We start from the raw sequence: 7,956 nt of genomic DNA on the forward strand, positions 1-7,956 counted from the left end.
AAGATACAAAGTCGTTCTCCAGGGTGTCTGGTTAGCTGAGTCTAAGTCACGTTTCAAGTCTCTGCGTCTCAAGGGCTGAAAGATGGGGCACATCCTGCCACAAAGGAGTATTCCCAAATAGAAGAGCAGCTAGATGTTAAACAGTTAAAAAAAGAAAACATCCATTATGGAGAATAACTATATTCCTCAATTAAAAAATATGAAGAAACAGATACTAAAACCAGTAAGTGGGAAAATAGGATAAAATTGCAGGGCTGCTAACTCCATAATTTATATTGTTTTCACTCAGTGATGCTACCTTCTGCTACACCAAAATTCACATTATTTACAGAAGAATTTTGCATTAATAAAGTAATTAATTATATATATTTTCCCTTATTCACAAGATAAAAAATGTCAAAAACTTTAGGAACTAATTTGAATGAGAGTTAGGCTCTCCACCTTTATGGGGTATAAAAACATTCAAACTTCATCCTTCAAATGAATATTAAACAGGAATATTTCAAATCTAATTCTGAAAAATTCTATCTTTTAAATAGTGCTGTCATTACTCAAAGCAATTTTGGGACTCCTATTTTAAAAATTAGCACTAAACTCCCCATATTGCAATTTTATGCCTTAAGGACCAACCCATGCATGTTTAAATTATGTTATTATGCCTACTCAAATATTTGTTCTAAATAAAATTCTGGGGAAAAAAAGATGCTTTTAAGAAATGTTTTTTGAGGACTTCCCTGGTGGCACAGTTGTTAAGAATCCGCCTGCCAGTGCAGGGGACACGTGTTCAATCCCTGGTCCGGGAAGATCCCACATGCTGCAGAGTAACTAAACCCATGCACCACAACCACTGAGCCTGCGTTCTAGGGCCCACGAGCCACAACTACTGAGCCCATGTGCCACAACTACTGAAACCTGTGCACCCTAGAGCCCACTTGTTGCAACTACTGAGCCTGCATACTGCAACTACTGAAGCTCACACACCTAGAGCCCATGCTCCGCAACAAGAGAAGCCACTGCAGTGAGAAGCCCGTGCACCGCACCAAAGAGTAACCCCCACTTGCCACAATTAGAGAAAACCCTCACGCAGCAATGAAGACCCAATGCAGCCAAAAAAAAAAAAAAAAGAAAGAAATGTTTTTTAGCATACATTTTAATCTGCAACAAACTGGCCAAAAATGCTCATTCATTGATACAGAAACCATTAAATTTGGATTTCTTGTTGTATAAAAAGTTAAAAGAAGAGAAAGACACCAATCTTTATGAAGGTAGTCAGGACTTGCCAGCTTTGAAAGAAAAAATCTCTATAGTTAAAGAAACAAAGAGAGTTTATATACCTATTTCAAGATCTTAGAGCTAGTACACAGTCAGAATTTTAATACTGGACTTACACAAAGCCATGCAAATTTTTTAACTTAAAAAAATAAAGTGGATTTATCTCAGTTTCCTTTTCAAAAGACAAGTGCTTTGGTAATACAGCTAAGAAAAATATGGATTTAAAATTTTTTTCTTTGTTTATTTGTTTGTTTCTCTTACTTAATGCAGATTTGAGAGAATTTCCAAGAAAGAGAGCTTGGAAAGAAGGACACAGATTTCAATAGCAAATAATTCCTTCCTTGTTTACCAAGAAAAAGCAAAACAAGATTATGATTTAAACCAAATACTTAGTAAAGTATTGAATTACATAAATTCATTCTTTCTATTAAAAAATTTCTTAATTCTAAGTTTAGTTGTTTTAATGAGTATTTCTCATCAATTAAAAAACAGCATATGAAAGAGAAAACACTTTTCTCTTATTCATTTAACCATTAAATGACTACTTTTTCAGACTAAATCAGGACACATGATGCAGTTTTGTCAGAACAGTTTCAAATATTTGAAATTAAGGTTTTCCAGAACATTAAATATAATGTTTACTGTTACATAAATAAATACTTAATGGCTTGCTACATAAATAACTCAATATTTGCTAACTCAATATTTGCTGTTCCTGCTATCTAAATGTCCAGCCCATTTTTTTGTTGTTGGTTTCCACTCATTCTTTACACCCAGCTCACATAATGCCAGCTCTGTGAATCCTTACTCAGCCTTCCTAAACAGAACACTCCCATGATACTTTATAATATTGATGCTCTCTGAGTTATAGTATAATTTTGTATAAGCTTGTGTCACACATCTATGAGTATTTCAAGTATAGAAATCATGTATGATGCAATTTTCTATTCTGAATGCCAAGTATAGCACCTGCTGCAACTTACTAAAATTATCATAAATATTTTTTAAGTGGATATGGGATATCTAAGTGAATGGATGAGAGAAAAAAAATGAATGATCAAAATTCTACCTGATTTGGGATGGGTAACTGAATATACTGATTCAAGAAGTCAATCATATTTTTCTATTATTAGCTCCAGCTTTTATTTTCTATATGACATGTTAGTTATTAAAGCCAGCTAAATACCTGAGTTTAAAAAGTTCTTACCTCTGAGCTGGGGAGTCCAGGGCTCAGAGTCTGATATTCAAGTGGCAAACATAACAGCATACTTTAACTCTTAACAAGCTGAAGCCATTCCTTGCTACTTAGAAGATTTTTCCCACCATAACACAAAGACCTTGGAATCTGCAAAGATCTAGGTCATTAAGACTGAAGATTTACCAGGAAAGGAACTATTTTCTTGTTTTTCTAAATATTAAAAATTAATGATCCCTGAAAATTTTTTTCTGAGGCTTTTGACTCACTCTCAGAGGGAGAAGAGTGGTGGGTAAAATTCCTGCCATTGTAATTTTTATGAGAAGTGAAACACAGTTGTTTATTTTTCTAAGTAGATTGGGACCTCTGACATCTTCTGTGTGAACTGGTAACTTCTTTGTAAATATTTATAGACATTATAAAAATCATAAGGAAGGGAGTGAATATGTACATTTTCTCATCTGATTAAAAAGAAGACTGTGTTACAGAGCAAAGGGATTGTTGCCCAACACACATAAACACCAATACTATGGCTGTATGACTTGCAGTTTTGTTCTGTTTCTTTTGAAAAACAACTCAGTATTCTGTTAAGAATAAGATAGGGCCATTTTCAGCTGGGGTACAAACCCTCTCTTTTCATTCCTTAGTCTTGAGGGATAGTGGGTGATGGCCACTCTAGCTTCTTCTTGCTTATATGGGATAAAGGTCTGGGTTTGTGGAATAAAATTGTTTCACATTCTCATGAGTCCTAAGGTGAGGCCAAGGCTTTGGGTCTGGACTTTTATGTTCAATGAATGTCATATGGGTTGGGATGTGGGGGCTTAAAGATATGAGACAAACAGCAAATACAGAGCTTGACAAGAAGGATAAATCTTAGCAAGCACAAATCAATGACACCTAGTTTAGGTAATCCCTCAAATATAGACCTTATTCCTAATGGGATCCATGAGAAATACTTCCTAAGAGATCAAATCCAGGCTCTTGTGATGATACTTTTTTGGAGCCAAGTAGCCTACTGTCCAATTTTTATATAAGTTGGTTTCAACTTCTGATGTGGTATTAATATATACACAATAGGAGATACTAGCAACTACATATATGCCTCCGTTTTCTGCTAAAATATAATCTAAAGCAATTCTATTGTCAAATATTATTTTGTCTAAAGAATCTGGAGCCCTCTGCTGGGAGGCTATGGCTTGAGCTGAATCATTAGCTACTATTTCTAAAATAAGAGAAAAAAATCATAATTATAAGGGGAGACCTTGGGACCATAAGTTTGCAGCTGGCAGCTGCTAGCAGATATTGTTTTGAGAAGGGCTAATCCTTGAGTCTGGTACAGTTCAGAAAATTCAAGTTCTCCATAATACAGGAATGTGTCTCAAACCACATCCACGATGGCCACCCCAGCTCTATTTTGGATGCCTGAATCACAGTTACTTCATTTTGATTTGTATTTATTCATTATTTTTTATATTCAAAATTGTAATTAGGTATTACCAAAATAAAGTAACAAACAACTCAAGTTAGATTGCAAAAAGAAAGCACCTTATTATTTTAAAGGTGCAAAAGCAAGAAAATACAACATAAACTTATCCACATTTTTAAATAGTTTTCTATGTGATGGGTAAATGCCATTTGAAAACATTTTCAATAGAAAAATGATTTATAAATTAGTTTACAGAAGATCAAAAAATTCAATGTTTAATACCAACTTTAACTATAACTAACTAAAAAAAAAATTGTCCTCTCTCTTGTTTTTGCTTCAACATTTATGCCTTCTGCTCTTTGCCTTTTGGAGAAAATATTGCATGGTAAGGCCACCGTCTTTTTGTACAAGGACAAGGGTCAAGATTTTCTTTAATGTAACCTTTTCCCATACAACTCTGAGTGGAAGGAAAACCAACTTCCCAGAAATTATCTGGTGTGTTGGGTGGAATGAAGTGAAATCAGTATCTTGAGCAGGAATCCAACTTCTTTTCTTTTTCTTCAGCTGGAAAATCTGCATAATAAATTTCACATTCCTTACATGTGTGTCCAAGCAATTTTCTTCTTTATTCCTCAATATGAGGAAAATTTCATAAGCTAGTCTCTCACCATCTTCAAAATATGCTCCATAAATGCTTTCTGTTTGACTTTATATTGTTCCTCACCAGAAGAGTTTGTTTTTGTTTGTTTTGTTTTTTTGTAGTAGTTGACAACTCCTTCTCTTCATCTGCTACTTGGGGGAAGCTATCTGCCAAACAGGATTCATATTCTTCATGTGTAGTCCAATCAAATATATCTTCCAAGCTATCATTCATTTTTCTTTCTTTATTTGAACACTTTTCTCCCTTCTGCTCTTGCTTCTTCATTTTTAAAAGCATAGTTTCACTAACCAACACAAAGTCCATGTCCACCACCTCTTCTCCTGCTAATCTTGACTGACTGCCGTCCTTCATATCTACTACAGTAATATCCATTTTACACTGAGAAAAGTCTGCACCTTGATCTATACTCCACTGGATGTTTTCAAAGGATACATCTTCATTGTTTCGTAGAGACTTTGTTTTAGCAATTCTACATGGATTTAACTGAAGAACTGATGCAAGTTAACATGTTCCATGGACTGACCTGGTTTTTATTTTTATAGGCTCATGAGAACCAGCACCCTTCACATCGTGAAAAAGATTCTCTGTCTCCAAGCTTTTACGTGGACGTAAATGGATTTTAAAGATAGGATTTTCTTCCTTTATTCATAACAGTGTTTTACTTTCTGAAGATTTACTCAAGGACTGCAAAAGGGACTCCTGTAAACAGAGCTCTTCTGGGGAATCTTTGGTTAACCCATAGCTCCTACTCAAGGCCTTATGGCTTGAGGAAGAGCCCTTTGGAAAGGGCTTCAAAGCCTCATAGAGAGTCACTTGCTTAAATCTGATTTTAGAGTTCTCACTTCCTTGGCTTTTCTCTTGACACTGAATAGCCGAAAATCAATCAGACAGATCCAGAGGTTTACCCATTACATAGTCTCCATTCATGGAAGAATGACTATCCAGTGGATAAGAAAAAAGCATTTTCTTTATCAAAGGAGGCTTGGGGACAGCTTACTTCATCTTCACTTTCTTCCTCAATTTTCTTCCTTTTGGTTCTGCTTCCCAATGATTTCAGGGGTACCACATGTTTATCTTTATCAGTAACAGTATCTTTAATGTGATCAATACTATCCTGTTCATTTATGGATTCACTTGCATTTTTATTTATAAGCATCTGCTTATTAGAAGATGACTGGTTAGTGATCTTGTTCACTTCAGCCCCAAGATTATGATGTGTGAAAAGGACACCATCTTCAGATTTTGATGTAGGTTTCTCTGATCTAGAATTAGAAGTGTTGCTAAAAGGCACTGTTTTCAGATTTCCCCCCCCCCCCCCAGTTTCTAAAAGAGAAGGGGACAAACTTATATTCAAACCTAAACTACTTTTCACATTAGAGGTAGCTCCAAATAGATGAGATCATACCTGATTAGTCAATTCTTCTTGAGGAGGAGTCTTTGAATTAGAATATGAAAATCTTAAACTATCTTCACTATTTCTTCTAGATTCCTCAAAGTGTTGTTTTTTGTGGTCTCCTTCCAGACAATGGTAAATCTCTTCACCAAGAGGGCTCCTAGGGCCTCGAGATTCAGATTTGTCTTGAACACTAAGTCCAAGTGTTTCAGCAACAACTATAGCTAAATTATCAGGAGGATAACTGCTTTTTCCATGTGTTTTAGCCATTGGAGCTTGACTCTGATCACAAGTGTCAGCCACTAGAATTTCACTTTCATTAGCTTTATCTCATAGATGAGTTGAAGACTTTGGGACTTTTCTCATTTTATGTGTACACCCAGAATGCTCCAATTTAGTATGTGTTTGTTCTACATATTGGGCATGGAAGTTCTCCTTTCTTTGTAGTCAGTTAGCACCAGAAAATGAAAAGGTTGTTATTGGTGAATCTGGAATAACATCTTCCTCAGATTCAAGATCAGTTGCTTGATGCTGTTGATCATACTCAATTTTCTGCTGCAGCTGTTCAGAAAGCTTTTTATTTTCTTCCTGTAGAGTAGTCTTTTCATTCACAAGCTCTGTGATAAGTTTAAGGTTCTGCTACAGAATATTTTCAAACTCTTCTGTTTCTTCCACATATGATCTTCAGTTACAGCACAGTGATCACATAATCCTGCTCTTAATAGGTCTTCTAAAACTTTAATGGTTTCATAAAGGACTTTCCCTTGCTCTCTCAGCCATTGATTTTTGGTGAAGAATTCTTCTAGTCTGCATCTAAAATTCATTGCTTTTTCAGTTTGGTTACTTTTATTGTATATTTTGTACTTCTTTATCATGATACTCCTTTAGTTTTGTCCAAAGATCCTTAAAGTTATTAGATACATCAGCAGAACTAGAGCTTCCACAACTGCTTCTGGAGATGTTCATCTTGCTTAATATGCTCCACACTTCTACTGCTTAATGACCTTTTCTGCTACATTATATAGGTCTGAAGTTGTTTTTGGCCAGTTTAAATACCCAAGGTTACACCGCTAAGACATGTCTATGTCATGGCTGGAACTCAAGTTGTGATGCCAATGAACTCCAAATACTTGGCTTGCAAGCTGCCTTGAGATTTTTGAAAGCCCCAGCAAGGAAGCGAGCATACTCTGGGGCTGGGAGGAGACAGCCGTTTGCTTTTCTCCTCATTCCCTCACTATACGGCCAAACCGCCAGGGGCCAAGCCACGCCCCTGGGGCAGCCGCACTTTCCAGGGTTCAGGGAGGGCCCAAGGGCTGCCGGCCGTGCTCACCCTACCCGGGCTTCCCATTTTTATTTTTATTTTCATTTTTTTTCTTTTATTTATTTTTTTATACAGCAGGTTCTTATTAGTCATCCATTTTATACACATCAGTGTATACATGTCAATCCCAATCTCCCAATTCATCACACCACCACCCTCACCACCCACCACTTTCTCCCTTGTGTCCATACGTTTGTTCTCGACATCTGTGTCTCAATTTCTGCCCTGCAAACTGGTTCATCTGTACCATTTTTCTAGGTTCCACATATATGCATTAATATACGATATTTGTTTTTCTTTTTCTGACTTACTTCACTCTGTATGACAGTCTCTAGATCCATCCACGTCTCTACAAATGACCCAAATTCGTTCCTTTTTATGGCTGAGTAATATACCATTGTATATATGTACCACAACTTCTTTATTCATTCGTCTGTCGATGGGCATTTAAGCTGCTTCCATGACCTAGCTATTGTAAATAGTGCTGCAGTGAACATTGGGGTGCATGTGTCTTTTTGAATTATGGTTTTCTTTGGGTGTATGCCCAGTAGTGGGATTGCTGGGTAATATGGTAATTCTATTTTTAGTTTTTTAAGGAACCACCATACTGTTCTCCATAGTGGCTGTATCAATTTACATTCCCACCAACAGTGCAAGAGGGTGCAAACTTATATTCAAAGTTTGACCC

General features: G+C 36.2%; 1 pseudogene; it reads right to left on the minus strand.

Moving 5' to 3' along the window:
* Positions 1-4,229: 4,229 nt before the first annotated feature.
* On the minus strand, positions 4,230-6,913 carry LOC133099830 (DNA endonuclease RBBP8-like; annotated as a pseudogene).
* Between the last annotated feature and the right edge of the window lie 1,043 nt (positions 6,914-7,956).

The sequence above is a fragment of the Eubalaena glacialis genome, chromosome 10 (genome assembly GCF_028564815.1).
Source record: "Eubalaena glacialis isolate mEubGla1 chromosome 10, mEubGla1.1.hap2.+ XY, whole genome shotgun sequence".
Taxonomy (NCBI): domain Eukaryota; kingdom Metazoa; phylum Chordata; class Mammalia; order Artiodactyla; family Balaenidae; genus Eubalaena; species Eubalaena glacialis.